The 24,488-nt window shown below is 44.9% G+C and overlaps 1 long non-coding RNA gene across 1 annotated transcript; it reads right to left on the bottom strand.

Annotated features, from left to right (window-relative positions):
- Window positions 1–15,942: 15,942 nt before the first annotated feature.
- LOC138842480 (uncharacterized) lies at window positions 15,943–23,964 on the bottom strand. Its single transcript, XR_011377089.1, has 3 exons — window positions 23,834–23,964; window positions 21,594–21,756; window positions 15,943–16,126 (listed from the first exon to the last, which is right to left on the bottom strand). It is a non-coding gene; the product is annotated as an uncharacterized lncRNA (long non-coding RNA).
- Window positions 23,965–24,488: the final 524 nt, after the last annotated feature.

The following is a 24,488-nucleotide window of genomic DNA, read 5'->3' as shown; positions in this document are numbered from 1 at the left end:
ATTAACTACATCCCTCATCTCCATCCTCTCTCCACTATCTTAGCTTTAACCCTCTCCATCTCTCCTCTACATTTGCAAGAGCCCCATAGCAACTCTCCTTGTCAGAACTATTTTTCTGAAACACAAGTGTGATTGTGGGTCCCCACTCCTCAAATTGCTCCCCTTTGCCTCTAAACAGTAGGAGCCAACATCCTTGGCGAGTCACACAGGGCCCTTCTTCATCCGCTCCAGCCTCATCTCCTGCTTCTTCCCACCCAGCTTCTTCGATTCCGCCCCCTCACATCCACCCTGCTCCGTGCACACTGACCCCTCTGCACCACCAAATGTCCTGGATGCCCACGCTCTTCTCTACGTTTACACAGAATCATCCTTCTGCCAGGACTGTCCTTCCTCTCCTTATCTTCTGGGGAACTCCAGCGTATCCTCAGGACTTAGCTGGAAAGTCACCTTCTCTGCGAAGCCTCCTCCTGACTCACAAGCAGGAACCGTGCCTCTATTTTCTCCGCTGTTACGATCTTTATCGCAATGAGTCGTGGTTCTCCGTTGTCTGTCTTGAGGACTCTGATTTCCCAAAGAGCATCAGTGATGTATTAACTGCCCCCGTGTCCTCCTACGCCCGGCCCCACGCCTGGTACTCAGTGGCTACTCATTCAATGTCTGGCAAAGAAGAGGATGAATGAGAAAAAGAAAAACATGGCCCCCAGGCTTTGGAAAATCAGGTGTGGTTTTGCACTAAGGGGATAGCTGTTACCAGGCACTGGAGAAGATGCTGATGAAAGCACAAGGAGACTCAGAGGTCAATGTGCCCGTGACGGAGGGGGTGCACGTGGGGGTGTTTGAAAGCTCCAAGAGCTACAACTGGACGTCAGCAGGCTCCCCTGCAACCGGCCGGCAGCTTCCTTAAGCAGCATCGTGTGTTTTGTGTAACTGAGGCAGTTCTACCCATCTTGTAAATCAGAGTCTGAAAATGGCCACGTTGCGGCAATCTTGCAAGGAAACAGGAGGAAGGCTTTGTTGGGAGGCCTTCCGCTGTCAGGCTGGGCAAATCGTTTCCCAGGTCCCATTTCATTTCAGCATGAATATATTGCACACCTGTTGGCGACCTGGCCTTTTGCTCTCCACTCTGATGAAAGTTTTTAAGTAGTAGATAGTCTCTCTCCACTCAGGAGACCTCAGTCTGCTTGGAAAAGCCAGCATATATACCTGGAATTATTAGAAGACCCAAGACCGTATCAGAACAGTGGAAGACCGTATAAAATGAGTTGGGAGTAAAGAGGCACCTAGAGAATGGACAGATGGATGGACGGGTGGATGGATGGATGGATGGATGGATAGATGGTTGGGTGGGTACATCGATGAATGGGTAGACGGATGGACAACTGAATATTCTCTGGACCGAGAATTGCTTTAAGTTCATCAGATACGTGAGAAAATTTTAGTGCTTCAAGGTGCCAGTCTTTCAACACTCCAAGTAACACAATGATTTAGCCCAATTTAAAATAGTCTATATTACTTTAAGGAGTGACACTGATGAGTGTGAGATGTGAGCATTTTTGGCAAGTTGCAGGTATGGACGTTTTTTTGGTCCCCAAATGACACCTACTTTGTCTGCAGAAAATGCTAGTCCTGGCAGGAAGTCCCAGCAGCTCATCACCACTTAGGAATGAAAATAAGCAACAAACAGGAAACCACGATTATTTTTTACTGCAAGTCAGCCAAACTCCCACACCTGTGCTTTGCATGTCCTCTGTTGGGTGTCTTCAAGTGCAGCAAGAAAATGACACTTGCCTGCTCCCTTTCTCCCGAGAAGCTGTCTTACCATCGCCCTGCTGGGTTCAGAGAGTGTGAGGGAATGCAGGGGAGCACAGCTGGGGACAGTACGGGGGAAAATGCTCCATCCTCCAGCCACGATTCCTCAAGAGAGTCATTTTGCAACTCTCCCTCCCAGGGAGGCGTGTAGCTCCTTAGCAACGGCTATGCTTCTGAGTACGAGGTAGCATTTGATAAACCGGCCCCTCCCACCGACAACATGAAAATTATTCTGGAATGAAATGATTTGGAAGAAAACGATCGACCCTGACAGCCACGGGCTGTGCTCCATGTTTCTTGCTCACCAGGACAGGGAACATTTGCCTTCGAACGATTACCTTGCCCACGATTCCTTCAGTCAATGTACTTTATCCCAGGAAGTCTCTTCCTGAGAGCGATTGAAACATGAATACCTTTTCTAAGCTAGACTGCTCTTTCAACTCCATTTAAATTACTGTTTTCGTGCCTCGTCTTCCATAATGATGCACCTCGGGAGGCCAAACTGTCTCTGAGGTGCAGGACTTTAATGAGGATCTTCATCCAAGAGATATAATTTGACCCGACGGCTGCACAGCAGTCACCAGCTCAGCTGGGTCTTGTCCCCCCTTGCACTGAACTTCTCTTGCCCTCTTAAGAGGTCTTCTGCTTGGCTCTCTCCTGTCTTCTCATGGCCTGGGCCCCTGAGGTGTCTTTCTGCTTCGATCTGCCTGTGCAGTCTTCATATAGCAATAGCATCATATCTGAACCCTGACAGACAGATTGGAGAAATATCCTTCTTCATAGTCACAGGAGTAAAAAAATCATCATCAGGTTGTTCAGCTGAGAACAAAGTTGCTTTCTTTTCCTAATTTTAATTTTTTTATTGAAGTGGAGTTGATTTACAATGTTGTATTCGTTTCTGGTGTACAGCAACGTGTTCAGTTACACATATACATACACATGTGTATATTCCTTTTCATTATGGTTTATTACAGGATATTGAATATGGTTCCCCGTGCTATACAGCAGGGCCTTGTTGTTTTTCTATTTTATATATAGTACTCTGTATCTGCTAATCCCAAACTCCTCATTTATCCCTCCCGCCTCTACCCCTCTGGTAACCGTAAGTTTGTTCTCTATGTCTGTGAGTCGTTTTCTCTTCATCAATAAGTTCATTTGTATCATTTTTTTTTAGATTCCACATGGTAAATGGATATCATATGATATTTGTCTTTCTCTGTCTGACTTACTGCACTTCGTATGATAATCTCTAGGTCCATCCATGTTGCTGCAAATGGCATTATTTCATTTTTTTATGGCTGAGTAGTATTCCATTGTATATATGCACCACATCTTCTTTATCATCCATCTGTCGATGGACATTTAGGTGGCTTCCATGTCTTGGCTATTGTGAAATAGGACTGCTACGAACATAGGTGTGCATATATCTTTTCGATTAGAGTTTTGTCCGGATATATGCCCAGGAGTGGGATTGCTGGATCATATGGTAGCTCTATGTCTAGTTTTTCAAGGAACCTCTATACTGTCCTCCATAGTGGCTGTATCAACTTACATTCCTACCGACAGTGTAGGAGGGTTCCCTTTTCTCAGCACCCTCTCCAGAATGTGTTATTTGTAGACTTTTTAATGATGGCCATTCTGACTGGTGTGAGATGGTACGTCATTATAGCTCCAATTTGCATTTCTCTAATAATTAACGACATTGAGCATCTTTTCCTGTGCCTATTGGCCATCTGTATGTCTTCTTTGGACACATGTCTATTTAGGTCTTCTGCCCTTACAACAGAGTTGCTTTCAAATGTAGTCGCTCTCTACCTCACACCCATTAGGATGGCTACTATTTTTTAAAAAAAACACCAAAAACAGAAGATAACAAATGTTGGCAAAGATGTGGAGAAACTGGAACCTTTGTGCACTTTTAGTGGGACAGTAAAATGGTACAGTGACTGTGAAAAATAGTATGGCAGTTCCTCAAAGAATTAAAAACAGAATTACCATATCATTCAGCAATTCCACATCTGGGTATGTACCCCCAAAGAATTGAAAGCAGGGTCTTAGATGTTTGTACACCCATTTTCATAGTAGCATTACTCACCATAGCTAAAATGGGGAAGTGAGCAAGTGTCCATCAGTGGATGGATGGATAAGCAAAATGTAGTCTATAAATACAGTGGAATATTATTTAGTCTTAAAAAAGAAAGAAATTCTGACATATGCTATCACATGGACGAACCTTGAGGAAATTATGTTCATGAAATAAGCCAGTCAAAAACAGACAAATACTATATGAGTTCACTTATATGATGGACCCCGATTAGTAAAAATCAGAGACAGAAAGTGACTGGTGGTAGCCAAGGGCTGGCGGGGGGAGGAATGGGGAGTCAGTGTTTAATGGCTTTAGGGTTTCAGCTTTTCAAGACGGAGATAATTCCGGAGACAGATGGTAGCGATGGTTACGCAACAGGGTAAATGTATTTAATATTACTGAGCTGTACGCTTATAACGGTTCATGCAGTAGATGTTGTGTGTATTTTATCACACTTAAAATTTTTTTAAATTCTTTATACAACGTGTGCCTGAGGTTATGCACATATGGACGAATCTAGACCATTCTGACATTTTCCCAGGTACAAAAGAGTCTGAAAACTCTTCTAAGAGTTTCAGGAAAGCAAACTGGCGTTGCTTTCAGCGTAGGAAGGATCTTGTCCTGAACTTAAGCTGTGTTTCCCTGAGGACTCAGGTATGAGCAGGAATCACTGGAGGCCTCGATCGTTGGGAAGCAAGAGGCCACTTCTGGCCCTGCAGGGGGATCTGTCACTCAGAACAACCCCTCGTGGACTTAGGACTGAGTCCCGGGAAGAAAGGGGCTACAAGTAAAACGATGGAAATATTATGGAATCGTGGGGGCCATGACAGTGATGGCCTGGTACCGAGACACGGTAACACCTCATAGCCACCAGCCCATTAGCAGAGCCCAAGGCTCCAGCGCTGGCAGTCTGAGCCCCCAGAACCCATAGCTAATTGGGAAGCAGGAAGAAGCAATGGCGACTCTGGACCAAAGTCAGTGCCCTCAGTGGAGATGCCAGTAGTTTTAATCATGGGCCCCTCCCACAGCAGTGCTGTGGCCAAGTCCTTGGGTACAGCTCCACGGGCAGAAAATATCATCAAAGGAGCCAAGGCAGAAGGAAAAGAACGTGGCAGAGGCCAGGTGAAGCACAAAGATCTACTTATGGGCACATAGGAGGACACCCTGAGGACAGCCAGGAATAACGGGTGGGGATATAGAAGGGAGCCCTTCATCCTTCAACGACAAGCAAGGCACATCCAAAGTCAGCATCCGTTATTACTATTATTAATGTGAACCCATTCTGACCCCTGGGCAGGCTGGAGATACCATGAGTTGCGTTAAGATTCTTAAATACATTTGCTAAGTGAAAAATTCTCACCAGGCTATGTGTATAGACGGGCATGTGGACATTTGGTGTATGAACTACCTGTCCTAGAATAGGAGCCCTAGGACACAACGCCGAGGTGGAGATACCTGTGATGAAGGCTCGCTGGTGAGTGCCCTTAGGAGCCGTGCTTGTAAAGGAGTGAGGGACATGGGACGGGGAGAGGGAGGCTCGAGCTTGGAGGCAGTTGCAACTGCAGCCTCAGTTCCCACCCCGTGGGGGATCCTGAAGCAGAGATGGTCCTTCTTTCTAGAAAGCTGAGTCTTTGGACTTCTGCATCAACCAGTCACTGGACGGGGCTACCGCGCGGGAGGACGTGCTTTGAGTAAGGATGCCCTGTTCAGTGAGGGGGGCGCTGGGGGCTCAACGCGAGCCAGGCAACCCTCGGGACATCTGTAGGAACAGCCTCTGGTCCTGAAGTGGGATCTCAGTGGCATATTTCATCATCCACTACACTCCATTTCACGTAACTTCTTTTTACTGCCGTGCACCCCTAATCCTGAGTTGTTCTGAGAAGTAGAACACAAAGACCCAGCTGAGCCTTCCAGCCTCCCTCCCCCAAACTCACTTGAACTAGAAGAGGGAAATAACGGGGTAGAGGAGGGGGTATTAAGCAGAGACCTAACTTGTTGAGATTAGACTCTGGGAAGGAAAGGAGCCGGCACCAGCAACCCTTAGAGACCATCACAGCGTCTGCCTTTGGTGCCATCTGACCTGCCTTTCTTCATTCTTCCCCTCTTCTTCCTCTCTTCCCTGCTCATTCATGACTGAAGTCCTTCTCTTGTACAGACGGGCAAGACCCCAGTCTTCATGGAACTTCCCGTCTAGTCGGAGACACAGGTAAATAATTCCAGTAGGGTAATGAGAGGTTACTGCTCTTGCAGCACAGAAGGGTGCAGGGGAGGGGAATCCAGCACCAACATCAGGCAGGCCTGGAGCTGGGACGAGGTCAGGAAACGCGGGGTGAGCGTGCAGAAGGGGAGAGCTGGAGGGCTACTCACAAGCAGAAAGGACAGAGGCGCAAAGACGTCAGCTCACACCATTTATGAGCCCTCTACCTGAAGATTAGTGGGATGCTGTGGGCTGCCGTCTGATGAAACAACACGATAAACATGTTTTAGCTGTCGTGGTCTCTGTTGTTGTTTATTACATCATTCAGACTTCCATCTAACAGCCTCCCCACCCCAGCCCTGCCTTTCAGCTTCAATTTTTTCTTTTTTCTCAATCGAAACTCCCATTCCAGGAGTGTTGCTGCCTGTAACTACGTGTGGAGTTGACAGCCAGGTTACAGCAATCAATACGAAGATGTACCAGTGTTCACAGCAAGCAGCACTGTTTACAGTAGCCAGGTCATGGAGGCAACCTAAGTGTCCATCGACAGAGGAATGGATAGAGAAGATGTGGTATATATATATACGATGGAATATTACTCAGCCATAAAAAGGCATGAAATAATGCCATTTGCAGGAACATGGATACACCTAGAGATTATCATACTAAGTGAGGTAAGTCAGAAAGAGAAGGACAAATACCATACGATATCTCTTATTTGTGGAATCTAAAAAAAATGATACAAATGAACTTATTTATAAAACAGACTCACAGACGTGGAAAACAAAAACTTACGGTTACTGAAGGGGAAAGGTGAGGGGGAGGAAGAAATTAGGAGGAGGTTGGTATTAACATATACACACTGCTAGATATAAAATAGATAACTAATGCACTTCCCTGGTGGCACAGTGGTTAAGAATCTGCCTGCCAATGCAGGGGACACGGGTTTGAGCCCTGGTCCGGGAAGATCCCACATGTCGCGGAGCAACTAGGCCACTGCGCCACAACGACTGAGCCTGCGCTCTAGAGCCCGCGAGCCACAACTACTGAGCCTGCATGCCACAACTACTGAAGCCCACGCGCCTAGAGCCCGTGCTCCGCAACAAGAGAAGCCACCGCAATGAGAAGCCCGCGCACCACGACAAAGATTAGCCCCTGCTCGCTGCAACTAGAGAAAGCCCACACGCAGCAATGAAAACCCAACGCAGCCAAAAATTAATTAATTAATTATAACAGATCGGTCCACTGTGATGACTGAATAAGAAATAAAGCTGTTTGCCTTGAAGGGAGTGACATCAGTGTGGAATGGGTTTAGTAACAGTGAAGCCCAAATGCAGGGACGGGTGAGTGGAAGGTCTATCCTCCCTTCATTTAATCACCTCCCATCCTTACCACTGTCCTGAGATTAAAATACACAAACATCTGTTTAGTCGAGATGACGTTCACCCAGAAACAAAATCTCTCACCTCTTGGTCCCCTAGATACTGACCTCATAACCAAACCAAAGGAAATGCAGGATGAGAAGACAAAGACAAGGCAGGGTTTGGACCATAATGGCCGTTTCCTCTCACCAGATGGGTCTGTCCTTAATTTCACGGTCCTGCTAATTGGTAGGTCTCTGCTGTTATGGACTTGCTGGCATTTGGGGCCGGTCTGGTCCTGATTTAAGAGAAGGAAATAAGTCACAAATCTTTGTGGACAAAGATATTTGCCATGGGCCACGCGTTTCCCAACCAGAGTCTTTTCCTCATTGCCACTGGATCCACAAGGACTCCATCTCGCCAGCCTCGGCCACAGTTATTCCCCCGGAGTGGGCGTCCGGGTCCCGGCCCTCATGGCTTTTAATGTAGCCATCGGCTAGTCATTGAATTTCTCCTCTTCCACCCTCTGCTACCCATCTCCCGAGGCTTAAGAGAAGTTTCCTTGAGAGCAACAACTCTCAATTGTCCAGAGAAAGGCTTTTGTACTTGTCCATTTGCAGTCTAACTGTTCGATTCATAAGTTGATGAACGAAATGGTCTATTATCTCTCCGTCTACATATTCTGTGAACTGGCCTAAGGGTCGTGCATAACTTGTAAGCTGCTTAGGGAGATCATGGCAGCTGCTAAAGAAGTTTAGGGTGGGGAAGGTTTAGCTATTCTCTTACAACCTTCCTGCCAGGGCGTAAGGAAAGAAAATCTCAGACCAGTCTTCCAACCACATGGACAGTTACTCAACAAACGTTTCTTGGCAAGCAGACACAAAACAGTTCACGCAATCAGTTCTGCAGACTCAAATGAAGTCCCAACTCTCTGTCTCTTGGGAGCTTTGAACAGTTCCTTTATTAGAAAGGTTTGCTCAAGACAGACACAACAACTCCAGAAGCAGGATTCAATTCTCTCAGTTGGATTCAGGCCACTGGAAATGTTCCAGGGTCACAAGCTGGACACAAGACTACTCACTCTAAGAGTACCGGCTACAGGCTTGCAAGATCTTCATACCCTGGGGTTGGAAGGTACAGGTGTCTCCAAAACACTTTAGCCAACACCCCAAACCTGAATACTTCCTTTTCTCCGATGAAAGCTGATTCTAACAATCATCGTTCTAGTTAACAAGGTACTATTTTCACCAATAAAAGTCATTCTAATATTACTCTGTTTCCCAGCAATGTCTGCTGTTTTCAGCCACCAGCCTGTAGTACTTGCTACAGTGAGAGAGAGTGCAGGACAGAACAATGAAGAAGACCAATCCTCCGGGTCAGAGGAAGAGCGGTCTGCAAAGCACAAGGACTTTGGAAAAGTAACAAGAGAGGAATGCATGGTCTTCAGTGTGTTGGACAAAGCTCCAGGAAGGAGTCGACTTTTGGAGAACTTGCAAGGTGGAAATGAGAAATTGGATGAGGATGAATTTTCGACACTGGTGAAATCAGGGTAGGAGCTGTGACTGGGAAGATCAAAAAAACGAATTAAGAGAATAAGATCAGGGCCTGGGTGTGATGGGGGGAGACAACAAGATGACACAGAGGATGCAGAGAGTGCAGGGGCAAGGATGCTGCAAGTGACACACTGAGAAGACCGGTTGACAATCGAACAGCAGAGAAGCACCCTCTCAGGATGTGCGCAATCACAGCGAGCCTACATCTGATTGGCTCGTGAAGAACCAATCAGAGCAAGCCTGGGGCCTCCAGCGTAGTCATTCTTTTGCCAGAGTAGACCTTAAACTCACGGGGGGTGAATGATGCCCTCGAATTAAAACTATGTAAGGACTTGCAGGAAAGGCCCCTAACTCGGATTTCCCCTCACTTCTTTTCAAAACAGAATTCCTTTGACTTGACTGAATCTGATTCACCAGTCATTTGTATGAACAAGCCCACACAGATCTGGGAGTTTTGCTTTATTCTAGGACAGCGTATAAAATGCTGATGAACACAGTCTCCTAGCTACTGTTGAAAAAAAAATAGAAAAGAAAAAATTCTGCTGCAAACAATCCTCCTTGAATTTTGACGCTGCTCCTACAACTTTCCCGCTGGTAGCCAAAGGTAATTGCACTCAGTTGGGGCAAACAAATCTTTGTTTTCTCATTACAGAACAGATGTTTTACAGAAGCCATTACCCCATGCCACCCGTAAAAAATAATCTAACAAGTTGATCTTTGATTTAGAAAATAGCTGTGTGATTCTGCCAGCAAAAAAAAAAAAAAAAAATCTTATTAGGAAAAAAAATGAGTTGTCATTTATATGGACCAGACGTAGTTCAGAGCAGGTTTCCTTGATTTCCCAGGATTCTGAGAGTCCAGGAAATGGGGACAAGTGCCTGTCACTGCTGGTTCCGTGGAAGTAGGTAAGGGGGGTGGCGGTTAGGGGGAGGGAGTACAACACAATTTACTTTGGCAGAAGAGGTGTTTCTTCTGTTGGCTCTCAGGACCGAGGTCAATCTCAAGTGATATCTGCTCTGTAAAGGTAACTTTCAACAGGTCATTGCGACCCATCATTCACGTAATATTCAACTTTACGGAGCAACTACAGTCTCAGGCAGGTACCACTGCCCTGCTCAAGAACTTCCAGTGGTCCCCCTGTTGCCTACTAAACTAGGCATGAGCGCTTCTCCTGGAAGCTGGAGACCCACCGTGGATACTCCTAACATCCTTCTCCAGCCCCAGTTTCCTCTCCTCTGTGCTCCCACCAAGCTAGACCACTCGCCTTTTCACCAATCCCCCTCAGCTTTCCCACCCATCCCAGCTGGACCTTCCCAGCTGGAGGTGGGTCCCATTGTATGCAAGGAATGTGTTTCTTCGATTCACACATCTTAGGACAAATTAACCTGCAGCAACATATATAAAGTTTGGAGTATATATTCTCTGACCAGCCAAAGCTACAAGCAAATTTGTTCTTACAGATGTGTAGCCGTCAGTTTTTCCAATTTCCAAAGCTATAAACTATTTTAGGACTTTTGTTAGCCACAGGTATATTTTATAAAGCGACCATTTGAAACTGTATACTTCTAATATTACCCTTTTCTTTTAAACGTTTGTGAAAATGACCGTGTATGTTGTCCAGTAGCCTCCTTCCTTTGCTTGTTTCCTTATCCACAAATACAGAGCCACCTTTTCATTGTTAACAGTTAGCATTTCAGTGAATGCATACACCACAATTTATTTAACTTTTTTTGGGGGGGGCAGTCTTGCCAAATCATTTCTTTGGGTGTAGCCTGGAAATGTAACTATGTAATCTGGAAGGGAATTGTGGGCCAAATTTTATTACCAGATTTCCATTCATCCATTCTTTCAACAAATGTTTACTGAGCACAGACTACGGATGAAACCTTGTTTAAGTACTGGAGATACGGTGGTGAGGACGGCGGGCACCGACTTTGCCTTCTGGGAGCAACCATTTCAGTAGGAAAAGACATAAATGTATAGACAAGTAAATATATAAATAAGCAAGGTAATTTTAGATGGAATACAGTGCTTCGGAGGAAATAAATGGGGTTTTGTGATAAAGAGCAACTGGTAGGTGGGGGAAGAGGGATGTGTCCTTCAGGGTCAATCAGAGAAGAGGACCAGTACAGATACATATCATGAGATCTATTGCAAGAAACCGGCTTACACAGTGGTGGGCCCTGGCTACGCAAGTCCAAAACCCATAGGGCAGCCTGTTGGGAAGAGCAGGCTGACACTTTGGACATGGACTTAAATGGCTAAGCACAGGTGAGATTTCTTTTTCTTTTCTTTTTTTTTTTAAATTAATTAATTTATTTTTGGCTGCGTTCTGTGCGAGGGCTTTCTCCAGTTGCCAGGAGCGGGGGCCACTCTTCATTGTGGTCCGCAGGCCTCTCACTATTGCGTGCTCTCCCGTTGTGGAGCACAGGCTCCAGACGTGCACGCTCAGTAGTTGTGGCTCACGGGCCCAGCCGCTCCGCGGCATGTGGGATCCTCCCAGACCAGGGCTCGAACCCATGTCCGCTGCATTGGCAGGCAGATTCCCAACCACTGCACCACCAGGGAAGCCCTCTTTTTCTTTATGGAAGCCTCAGCTCTGCTTTTGAGGCCTTTCAAATGGTTGAATCAGGTTCCCCCAGATTATCTAGGAAAATCTCCCTGTGTTCACATCAACCGACTATGGACTTCAATCACATCCACAAAATACTTTCACAGCAGTGCCCAGATTTGTGTTTGGCTCTAGAACTAAAGACTGTAGCCTAGCTAAATTGACACATCAAAAAGACCATCGCAGTGTCCTGGATGGGATGGTCCCAGAGAGTGACATTTGGACAAAAACTTGTGGAAAGAGAGAAGCCGAGCTGGAGAAACAATTACCCAGGTCCTAACACTGGAAAGATCACAGTGGGTTTAAAGTACTGCCAGGAGGCCAATGTGCCTGGCCTGTTATAAGCCAGGAGGAAGAAAGAGCAAAATTAAACGGAGGATACCCAAGTACGTGGGCCTTTTAGGTCCCAGAAAAATGTGCATTTTATTCTAACTCAAATAGGAAGTCATAAAAAGTTTTAACCAGCAAAGTGATCCAAATTCACACCGTTTTAAAGAGATTACAAGGGAATACCCTGACGGTCCAGTGGTTAGGACTCCGAGCTTTCACTGTCGAAGGCCTGGGTTCGATCCCTGGTCGGGGAACTAAGATCCCACAAGCCACGAGGCACGGACCAAAAGAAAAAAAAAAAAAGAAAGAAAGAAATGTGAAGCCGTTTAAAAAAATAAACTAAAAACTACAAAATAAATAAAAATAAAAAGATAACCAGTCACTGTGCAGGGAGATCGGTTAGAAGGGGACGCAGGTGAGAGTGGATCGTGGTACCACTGGGCTGCTGCAGGTGAGACGCAGGAAAGCACAGAGGTTTGGGAAATTTTTTGGAGGAACCCCAAGACAGACACTGCTACTTAACTCTCAGGATCCATACTCCCCTTTTCACTTACGAGTCTCACCTTTGTTCGAGGCAGGACTATTGTAAGCTTATTGTCCTCAGCTATGTCTACTGCTGGAGTTGTCCGCGGACCTGTGTGAAGGATTCTAGGAGAGATTTTCTTAAGGACAGACTCAACTGGCTTGATTTTTGCCCTTCCACCTTCTTCCTGCCTAAATAAGAATGCAATTTTAGGTATAGAGGCTATCTTGCAACGATGAATACAAAAGCCACACTCTTAGGGGTGTGCATCTGTGCGTATATCTGTATGGAGACAAGGGTGCTTATTTGCATATACATTAAGAAATAGAACCCTTGGGGCTTCCCCGGTGGCGCAGTGGTTGAGAGTCCGCCTGCCGATGCAGGGGACACGGGTTCGTGCCCCGGTCCGGAAAGATGCCACATGCTGCGGAGCGGCTGGGCCCGTGAGCCATGGCCGCTGAGCCTGCGCGTCCGGAGCCTGTGCTCCGCAACGGGAGAGGCCACAACAGTGAGAGGCCCGCGTACCGCAAAAAAAAAAAAGAAAGAAAAAAGAAATGGAACCCTTTATAAATGAACTAACTTGTTGAATCTGGACTTGAGTTATCGGAGGTAAAAGTTCTAAGAAGTCTCTTCTCTTGTCTTGACAAACAGAGCACCCGTTTGTCTTTTCCTAGCAAGACCCAATTAGGCCTTGATGTAGAGATGGCAGGTTGAAATACTATGATTCCACCCATCATATTCACAACTGATGCACTTGCATCTCTAAGGAACCAGATCAGAATAAACAAACTCCTGGCATTTTCTTAAATTTTGGTCTCTGTCATTTATCTCTTAATAATTTCCAGAAAAGGCGGTGGAAAAAGAAGCAATGGTTCAGCCGGGGTCAGCTTCCAAGCAACTGACTGATGTTAGCACTGGAATCTTTCTTCAGTGACATCTTCAGAAGAGAGAGGAGTGTGGAGGCATAATGCGTAATCCCCACGTATGCTGAAAGGACGCAAGACATTCAACAGAGATGCTTACAATCTAGTGCTTTTGGATTTCTTTCTTTTTTTGGCTTTGCTGGTTACTTTTGTTAGGCAGATACCTCCATCTTGTTTCACTAAAGTAAATGTCAAAGTGGCCTTTGGAATAATAGGACCCAAGAGTTTATTTGTAGCATCTCTTGTGAGGAAACTAGAAGAGCGACCCTAGAGAATCATTTGCTGCACCAGATGTTTTGTTCTCACAGCTCTGGTTGCCCAATTGTCATCTTATTTACAAACGAGAGATTAGCCTGCAGAAAGAGCAAAGGCCTAGCTTTGTAACGGTGCAGATTCTAGGGCTAAACCTCAAACCAATAAACTTCAGGGGTGAGACCTGGGAATCTGTATGTGGTCCTGATAACCTATGACTCTTCCCCACTCCTAAGATTCCAGCATATGGTGATTTCTCCTGGAAGCAAACAAGAACAAGGTTGAAAGAAAAAGCCAGAGGCAAAGTCTGTTGCAAGTGGCTAAATTCAGAGCTGGGGAATATGCAGGGGAAAAAGCTACCAGGCTCGCCACCATTTCTTGGGGAAATTAAGCCTGTTCACAAGGTCAAATGTTTCAGGAGTAACACAAAGTACCACACCAACAAAAGAAAGAAAACCAGCCACACATGCTAAAGGTACGAGTGGTAAAAGAAAAATCAGAGGTGGAAGGGGACTGTTTCTTGCAAGAAAATTAGTTTGTTTTGATATTGGGGAAACGGCACATCTGCATAAGCAATACTGATTTGGTGACAGTTCTATATTAGAATTAATTATTTTCAGCCCAGAAACAAAAGCATGACTGTGTGGGCATATAGTACAGGATGTAGCATTTTCCAAGTGGAGGGGAAAAGAAACACTGTTTAACAGTTGTGTTGAGATATTCCATTTTGCAAAAGGAGTTAGATCCCTCCCTCATACACAAAAATGAATTCCAGATGGATTAACTACCCAGAGATAAACCACAAGCTACAAAAACATTAGAAAAAATAGAGAAATTTTTTATAATTTTAAGCCTAAGAAAGACTTCCTAAGCAAGACATAAAACTGAGGTCTAATTGAAAAGATATGACAACACAAAAAATGGAAAATCTGCACTACAAAAGATACCATAAATAGAGTTAAAATCAAACAAACCAATAACGGCCTGAAAGAAAATATGCTCAGCAAATAAAATATAAAGAAATAATAACCAGGGCTTCCCTGGTGGCGCAGTGGTTGAGAGTCCGCCTGCCGATGCAGGGGACACGGGTTCGTGCCCCGGTCCAGGAAGATCCCACATGCCGCGGAGCAGCTGGGCCCGTGAGCCATGGCCGCTGAGCCTGTGCATCCGGAGCCTGTGCTCCGCAATGGGAGAGGCCACAACAGTGAGAGGCCCGCGTACCGCAAAAAAAAAATAATAATATCCAGAATGTAGAGTTATTGCAAATCAACGAGAAATGGGGAAACAGCACAACAGAAGACCAACAAACAAATGAGACCAGGTGAACGGTAAAAACAGACAACAGGAAAGGAACCCAAATCATGAGCAAACATGAAAAAAATGCTGAACCTCATTGAAACTCTAGGGGGATAAAAATTATTACAGGAAATACTTTCATGATATTGATAACATCCACTGTTAGCAAAAAGGCAAGATCAAAGACACTGTCGTACACTCTTGGTACGACTGTAAACGCACAAATATTAATTCGTTAATGTCCATGTCCCTGGAATCTGAAATTCCATTTCTAAGAGTGTATCCTCAGAAAATACCAGTGCCAGTACTACAAAGGTGCATGTAGAAAACAAAAAAGTTCACTTCAAAACAAAAAGATGTGGCATACAGACATACACACACACAATGGAATACTACTCAGTCATCAAAAAGGACAAAACTTTGCTGTTTGCAGCAATATGGATGGACTTGGAGGGCATTATGCTAAGTGAAATAAGTCAGATAGAGAAAGACAAATACTGTAATGATATCACTTATATGTGGAGTCTAATAAACACAACAAGCTAGTGAATATAACAAAAAAGAAGCAGACCCACAGATACAGAGAACAAACTTGTGGGTACCAGTGGCGGTGATGCGGGCCGGGGGGAGCCGCAGTACAGGGGTGGAGGAGTGAGAGGTACAGACCACTGGGCGTAAGACAGGCTCAAGGATGTAGTGTACAACACGGGAACTATAACCAATATTTTGTAATAACTGTAAATGGAGTGTAACCTTTTAAAACTGTACAAAAATTAAAAATTATAAAATTAAAAAATAAGCTAAACATTAGAAACGCCTGCAAATAGAATTCTTGATCAAGGGGTAAGAAGATTTTTAAGTTCTCTATTTTTTTTGTAAATTTACTTATTTATTTTTGGTTGCATTGGGTCTTCGCTGCTGCACACGGGCTTTCTCTACTTGCGGCGAGCGGGGGCTACTCTTCGTTGCGGTGCGCGGGCTTCTCATTGCAGTGGCTTCTCATGTTACGGAGCACGGGCTCTAGGTGCACGGGCTTCAGTAGTTGTGGCTCACGGGCTCTACAGTGCAGGCTCAGTAGTTGTGGCTCGCGGGCTCTAGAGCGCAGGCTCAGTAGTTGTGGCGCACAGGCTTAGTTGCTCCGTGGCATGTGGGATCTTCCCGGACCAGGGCTCGAACCCGTGTCCCCTGCATTGGCAGGAGGATTCTTAACCACTGCACCACCAGGGGCACCAAGTTCTCTATTTTTAAGAGGCACATTTCAAAATACGCTGTACATTTTCTACACAGGACTCAGGATAAAAATAATTAAACTGCCCTATAATTATTTGTTCAGCAATATTACAGCCCTGCCGCTGTAAGCTACCCGAGGGCAGAGACCATGCCCAGCCTGCCTCATGGTCATTATGGAATGAGCGCAACTTTCCAAGCCTTGATCAAACACCAAATTCTAACTAAATAAACAACTTCAGCTATTTATGAGAGTGTGAGACTCTTAAAAGGACCCCGCTTTGTCTAATGAAGATGGCATGAAACTAGGAATTGGATGACTTAAGTCAAATCACCTAACGCAAGCCATTTCACCTCCCTGATCTCCAATTAACATGTTTGCAAAAGAAGGATAATAACTGTCCTTCTAAAGGATTCCTGTGAGGATTCATGAAATAACCTAGGAGGTCAAGCTCAATGTAGATCTGGAGTTTTATCAAGACTGAGTATTTTGTGCAATAAAATGAAAATTGAAAGATACTTATGACGGGTAATTGCTTCCTTCAGGAAATGGTTTCTTCAGGGAATGGTTTCTTAGAAATACCAATGATTTACCCCATCCCGGCATTGGTGTATCAGCAGAGCCAAGAGGAAGCAGAATGGACAACTCATCCTGAGCTCTCAGAAAACAGGGTTTTGCTTCAAGAAAAGAAACAAAAGCTTGTTGTTTTGTTTCAGTCTCAAACTGGGGTTTTGACATACATCTAATCTTCACATCACTTCCTGAGCTTGTGTGGTGGATACTTGGAAGAGGATAGGTCCAGCACCCTATGACATGTCATTGTGTCCCTTTGCAAAGTCGTGAACCCCTGGAATCCATTCTGTACACGGTGACCTCAGCCCCTGGTCACAGATGATTAGTCTAGAAAGGGGTGGCTGCCCAAGCTGGTCCAATCAGAGTATCTCTTCTAGAAACTTGCAAAAGGCCAGCCTCTCTGTTGACCAAAGCTGTTAACTTTAACCCTGAAATGGTATGGCAACCTTTCTCTTTACAGTTATTAAAAGTGGGATTTTTGCACTCCACTGACTAACCTCGGAGAATTTATCAGTAGAGGTAAGACTGAAATCACAACCTGTTATGTATTTTTGGCTTTGATCTCTCTGTCTCTCTCCCTCCCTCTCTCCCTCCTTCTCTCTCTCTGGTCATGCACACGCACAGGGCGAGGGGGGCGGGTAGGGAAATTCACAAAACATTAGTACTTGTCATGTAGTTCCCCCCCACATGGTGCAAGTTTAAAGAACAGTAACAATAGTAGGCTTCCTCATCCACAGCCCCACTCTCCTCCAGCTGTTGAAATTTTATAAGCCAACAAGACCAGCTTGTGGCTGGATGAAACAGCACAGAAAACAGACAAAGCGCTTCCTAGGCCACAGCTCCCTTGGATGCATCGGAGAACGCGGTGTGGCTTTTCCTGTGCACCGAGGCAGGCTTTTTGCGGCCACTAATACATGCAGCAGAAGCCATGTGACCCGGAGCACACCACTCAATACGAGAAACAACTTTGAAGAAGACCTGTGTCACCAATATGGAAAGGCCCCAATCAAGTATTTTAAAATAATGACTTCCACAGCCAAGTTTATACAGATATCCTCCCAAACTCCCCCTCCCCCCATAAGTAGTTTAGAAGCTGGTCTGGAGGGTGGGATGGGAGAATGAAAAAATCGGCAAGGGAAAAGTAGAAAAGAAAAAAGAAATTCTTTTTCCCGGAGTTCCAGTGGCTTTCCTACTCCTGATTCCTTTTTTTTTCGTAAGTTACATGAGATAGATACAGAAGCAGCCTTAAGATAAATTGCTGAAGTTGTCTTGGGTGAGGTTCCAATGTCTGTAACAAAACAAGTCTAAATTTTACTGATAGATGTTACTATCCCCCTTTCTCAGTGAGGAACCTGAGGGTTAATGAAGGCAAGTGAGTTGGCCAAGGTCAAACGGTTCTCACCCCAGGTTTATCTAACTCCCAAGCGCACGGTCTTCCCATTGAGCTGATGCGGACAGGATGTGTCCCAGCCGATAGCAGCCTGAATTATCCTGAATTATCCGGCTACACCGCCTTGTTGATTTCCTTCTTGGCTCTAGGAAACAAGTTATCTAATGAGAGAATCTCATTCATTCCTTGTTCCTCTGCTTCCTATTCTCCAGGTCAGGACTAGAATTCCATTCCCACCCACAGCCCTTGAAATCTCTAGGTCATAGCAGGTCAGGGAGAGAGGAATCTGGGAATCCTCCCAGACCCGAAGCTGGAAAGGGTGGCTACTGTCTACCCTTGTATCATTTGACTGTGCTCTTAAAAATTAAAAGGCAAGAGGTAAATCTAAGTCCTTCCAAAGGTCAGCTCACTCAGTCTTCCCTCCCAGCTTGCCTTTACACACAGGTATTTCTGAAGGAAGTGGGCCCTACAGTTGAACAGAATTGCTGCCTTTGAATTTTCTTTATTTGGGTAAAAATTAGAGGGACAGAAACATGGATCACCCAGAATCCTACCATCCTAGCAGTACCAGTGTTAAGGGATTTGGTACATCCTTCCCATCCTTTTTCTTATGCATCTGTTTCAAATAAAGTTGTTATGAAGGGGTCCGATTTTGTAACATGTTCTTTTTTAATAAGCATTTTCCCTGTTGCTGCCTGTTCTTTGCAACCATAAATTTAAGGACAGACAAATTTTAAGGATATAGCATAATTAAGATGGACATTTACAGGGGGTTCTCTGCAGGGAACCGAATCATTGTAAAATAAACTTTACTTCAATTAAAAAAAAACTAAAAAGGTAAATAAGCATTAGGGATGTAATGCACAACGGGATGACAACAGCTACCACGGCTGCACGATACATCGGAAAGTTGTTCAGATCCTGAGAGCTTTCATCACAAGGAGAAAATTTGCTTTCTTTTTTCTTTCTTTTCTTTTTATTGTCTCTACACGAGATGATAGATGTTAGCTAAACCTGTGGTGATTTCATGTACTTCACCATATATGTAAATCAAACCAGCACACTGCAGGCCTTAAATTTATCCAGTGATGTGTGTCCATTATTTCTCAATAAAACTGGGAAAATATATATACAGTTCGTGAGTTTTGAAAAACACACACATCTGTGTAACCACCACCACAGTTAAGATGTGGAACTTTGTCTTCATTCCAAAAAGTCCGGGCTTCCCTGGTGGCGCAGTGGTTGAGAGTCCGCCTGCCGATGCAGGGGACACGGGTTCGCGCCCCGGTCCGGGAAGATCCCACGTGCCGCGGAGCGGCTGGGCCCGTGAGCCATGGCCGCTGAGCCTGCGCGTCCGGAGCCTGTGCTCCGCAGCGGGAGAGGCCACGGCAGTGAGAGGTCCGCGTACCGCAAAAAAAAAAAAAAAAAAAAAAAGGCAGAAAGTCCTCCATGTCTACCTTCAGCCCCAGGCAACCACTGAACGGTCACTCTAGACTGGTTTTGTCGGCTGTAGAATTTCATGGATACCATTTACTCTGTTTCCTTCCACACGTCCTAATGTTTTTGAGATACAGCCATGCTGATGCACGTATAAATTAGTTTTTGTTTCTTTTTATTGCTTTATATCCACCGAATGGATATATCACAATTTCTTTATCCATTCACTATCTGGTGAACGTCTGGGCTGCTTCCAGGGTTTTTTTTTTGTTGTTGTTATTATAAATAAAACTGCAATAAACATTTCTGTATAATTCTTTTTGTGGATGTATGTTTTCGTTTCTTTTACGTGCACACCTAGGAGTGAAATTTCTGGATCGTCTGGTAAGTGTATAAACTTTATGAGAAACTGTCAAGACTTTTTCCTAAAGTGTTTCTACAGCTTTACATTCCCAGCAGTCATGAAGTCGGTTCTCATTTCCCCACATCCTCACGGGCACTGCTGTGGTCAGCCTTTTTAATTTGAAATGGGTGGAGGCAGGACCAAAATTCCAAACTCTTTCTCTGGAAAGAGGTAAAGTATTATACTACTGTGCCGCACAGCCATGCAGCTTGTGCCTTACCAGATGATACTGGTTAATTTCTGTGATGTTTGTTTTGGTGGAGAGCAGGCTAGAAAGAAAAAAGCAAAGGGGGAGGTAAGGAGGGGGGGAATATTAAAGAAATGAAGGAGAGTGTGTAGGTGGGCAGCGGGGCTCCAAGGACACATCCCAAAAGGATTAGCTGGAACTCAGAGGTTGGCAGATGTCTGTCATTCCCAAGCTTAGGTTCCTGGATAGAAGGAGTCCATGAGATTGGCGCAGGAGCCCAGAAATCACACTCGTGGCAGCAGACGGAGACTCCTGCCTATGTATGAACTCTCCGATGATAAGACTCAGCTTATCGCTCTGTGAATTGTATCAGTCCTTGCTCACGGGCTTGTGAACACCTGTCTAGAGTTTTGCAACTTGTGAATATCCAGCCTCAATTACTGAAATGAACCGTGTGTTTAGGGTGAAAATACCCTTTCCTTTGCCAACTCCAAAGCATGTGTCTTGCTTCTTGGACATGACCAGTCATGATGTCAACAGGTACAGCCTAACCTAGTCTTCCCACCGCAAGCATCTGCGAATATGTTACAAGAGGCCATGCTTCAGATCTTGTATATTAAAACCAGGGTCTTAGGTTTGCTAAATCAACATGCTCAAAATAAAACGTTAGAGCCATAATTCCCATGGTGAAAAAGGCAATGGCTAGTGCACATCAGAGGCTTTGCCTGCTTTCAGACTCATGCACAGTTAAATAAAGGTCTTTGTGCCTCTTGGGTTTTTCCATCTTCATAAACAAGGACCAAACAATGGACCTCCTTGATGCTAACTAAAAAGGGGAAATTTTCAGAAAACCAACCCTATCTGTATGATGATTATCATAAATTAACATTTATTCTGTGCTTGCCAAAGGCTAGGCATTCATTGCACTAAGCTCTTAACAGGCATCTGAGTGACTCATTCAAACATTTAAACAGCCCCATCCCATACAGTCGTCTCTTGACATCCCTGGGTGATGGGTCCCAGGAGCCCCTGCCGATACCCAAATTTGCGGATGCTCAACACCCTCATATAAAATGCTGTCCTAAGCGAGTACAGTCGACCACATCCGCGGGGTTTTGCATCCGAGGACTCAACCAACCGCAGATCGTAATTTCGCGATTGGAAATCCTCCATGGGTTGAATCTGCGGATATGAAACCCGCGGATACGGAGGGCAGGTGCTGTACTCCTCTTATCCCCATTTTAAAAACTGGCGAGGTGGAGTAGCTTGCCCAAGGCCAACAATGTGAAAAGCGTCAGAACCAGGAATCGAGCACACGCTTTCTCACTCCAAAGCTGATGTCCTTAACTACCACCCAGTTACAGCACACAGTAAAATGAACGTGCCACCAGTACTATCTCAATGACTGGAATTGAGTTAATTAGTTTATCTCACCTTGCTACAAACGCACATAGGTTGGGCCATTAGTATAAGCCACGTTTTCCAAAGCGTAACCCAGCAAAGTTTCCAGGAGGGTTCTCTTATTCTCCTTCCTTCTCCAGCTGCGGAGCTCCCACCTCTCCAGACGCCACACGTTTTTAGCAGACATCGGGTGAACCTTAAGAAAGAAGGCCAAACATGAAGAGTAGCTTCTAGGAGAATTATAGCATCATCAAAATGCCTACAGGGTGGAAAAAATCAAAACACACCCGGATCTACACAAATTACACGGCAGTTCACCTGGGGCATTAGATTTTGTAGCAACGTAATGTATTTCAAATACTATTAACTTTTGTTCTCTCCTTTTGGGCCCTTCTTCTGTTTTTAACAGCAAAGATATTTCATGCTTATTGGTTCAGGGGATGATGTAAAGAAGGAAGCAAAGGGAAAAAATAATACTTTCCAGACTGTGATGTTTCAAAAGCCCAGGATGTTAGCGCCCTGGAAAGGACTCTCAGCTTAGACAAAATATTTCTTGGAAAACATCCTGAGTAAGAGTAAAGCCAGGTAGGAACCATGCAACAGGAACAAGGAAGTCCCTACGGGGACATGCTTGGGCCAATGAAGGAAGACCAAGTTGGGTGGTAGTTGTCTCATCCAATGCCCTTGTAACCTCATTAAAGAGCAGATAAGCCCGTGGGACATTTGGTTCCCCCAAATTTAAATACAATCCTAGAGCAGAAAAAGAAAAAAAACAGTTAACCGAGATTAAATGTTTTCCACTCTGGTGAAATAAGGGTTTGAAATAGAAGTTAGATTGAATTGCAAAAATACATTGTGAGTTGTTTTTCTTGTACACTCAGGCTTCTGGGCTAACATTCACACCTATGACAATTTATACAATTGAATGCAAAGCAGGCGAGCATTCCTGGCAGGCTCCTGTCTCAAAGGGTATCTCAGGGAAGGATGGAAAGGAAGACTTCACAGGCCACAAGTTTGGGATATTTCTGGACAGCAAAAGGGACAGGCCATGCTTTACTGCCAAGTCATCTCGTATTAAAGGACAATTTGTTTCTTTATAGACATCCCAGAGCAGGGACGTCAAACAATTTCGAAACACTTCTTCTTAGGGAAAGCGCCAAAATGTTACATAAAGTTAAACACCAACGTGCAGCCCAAGGCCCAAGACGAACAGCGAACCTCTCCAAACGTACTAGGAACCCTGTTTCCCTGGAAGGGGCAGCCTCCGCCTTTGTGCTCTGTGGACTTGATGCCCCTGTTTGCTTTTCTCTTTGAGAGGAGCTAGACAGGCTACATTTTTAGCCAACACATAAAGGATGGGAGAAATCCACAGAAAAACAGGTGCTGCATCTGGTTCCCCTCTGATGGCCGAATATCCTGAGTGTGGATCCAATTGCATGCACACGTTTAACTCAGTTGCTGCTTTACAGACAAGACAGGTACAGAAATGACAAGAGAGGTGCTTCCTGCAGTCACAAAGGATTCTGGGTCTTTATATGCAAAGTGTGGTCCAAGGACCCACAGGAATAGCATCACCTGGGAGCTTGTTACAAACGGCTCCTCTGTGCTGCACTCTTGGGCCCCACCCAACAGTGGAGCACACAGCACCTTTAGGGCCGTGAAAATACTCTGTATGGCATCATCATGATAGGTAAACGTCATTATACAACTGTCCAAACCCACAGAATATACACCACCAAGAGTGAACCCAAAGGTACACGACGGGTTTCAGGCGATGAGTTAATGTAAGTTCATCCATTGTAACACACGTCCGGCTCTGGTGAGGGATGTGGATCACGGGGAGGCTGTGGGGGGGAGGGGGCAGGGGGTATATGGGACATCTCTGTGCCTTCCTCTCCATTTTGTCTTAAACCTAAACTTCCCTAAAAAATATATAAAGTCTTTTTTAAAAAAGGAGACCCTGGGAGCTGTGTGAAACCCTATAATAAGCACACAGAGGCGTACAGGCCTGGAGGGAGTCTGCCTGAGATCGAACCCTGCCCTCTTTACTATCAGCTCGACAGCTTTCAGCAAAGCGCTCTCTGGGCCTCAGTTTCCTAATCTGTAAAATGGGGACAATGATGATAGTAATGGAATTTAGCTTCCAGGATTGTCGAAAGGATTAGATGGAACAAAATACATTAAAAACATTTAGGACGACACCTGGCACAGTGAGCTCTCAGGAAACGTCAGCTTTTAGTGTTTGTAAGAGGAGGTGTTTTGTATGTCCATACCTCACAAAGGAGTTGAGACCATCTTGGAGATTTCTTCCCTGCTCTTCCTTTTCAGCGGCAGAAGACACAGTAAATGGTTTTAACTGCTTCTGTCGGGTCCACGCTAAATGGTGGGCAGTGTAGTCAACTCTAGGAAAGAATGGCTTACATCACTGTTTCTCAAACTAGTCATTCTAGAAACGTCTTCATTTTTTTCAACCATTTCCATATACAACCCTTATACATTATTTTTACATAAATCAATTTACAATGAATCTGGTTTTTTTAAAAGCCACATCCTAGGCAATAAATAAGACCTATGAAATCAGTAGTTTGATGTGCTAAGTTGTATTTTTTTTCTAATCCATGTGAAAGGGAAACCATAACTATGGAAATAAAAACATTCACATATGCATATAAGTGTGACTGAGAACTTGAGGAAGTCTCTTCATTCCTACGTGAGCATTTTATTAGCTCCCAGCGGCACTTCTAAATGTTTTGACGTTAAATCTCTCCACCCAAGTGACTTGAGCAAAACCTTCTGGCTTCCAGCTCGTCCAGCTCAGCCAGGGATCAGAGTCACCAGTCGATTTGCCCAACATTTACACGGCCGGTGCAGGGAGGAAGAGACCACAGCTTTTCTGAAACACAGAAGGGGTGAGCATCCTTCTTTGCC

The sequence above is a fragment of the Globicephala melas genome, chromosome 20 (genome assembly GCF_963455315.2).
Source record: "Globicephala melas chromosome 20, mGloMel1.2, whole genome shotgun sequence".
In the NCBI taxonomy this organism is placed as follows: domain Eukaryota; kingdom Metazoa; phylum Chordata; class Mammalia; order Artiodactyla; family Delphinidae; genus Globicephala; species Globicephala melas.
The sequence above is the reverse complement of the archived record's forward strand: the minus strand, read 5'-3'. Positions and strand labels throughout refer to the sequence as shown.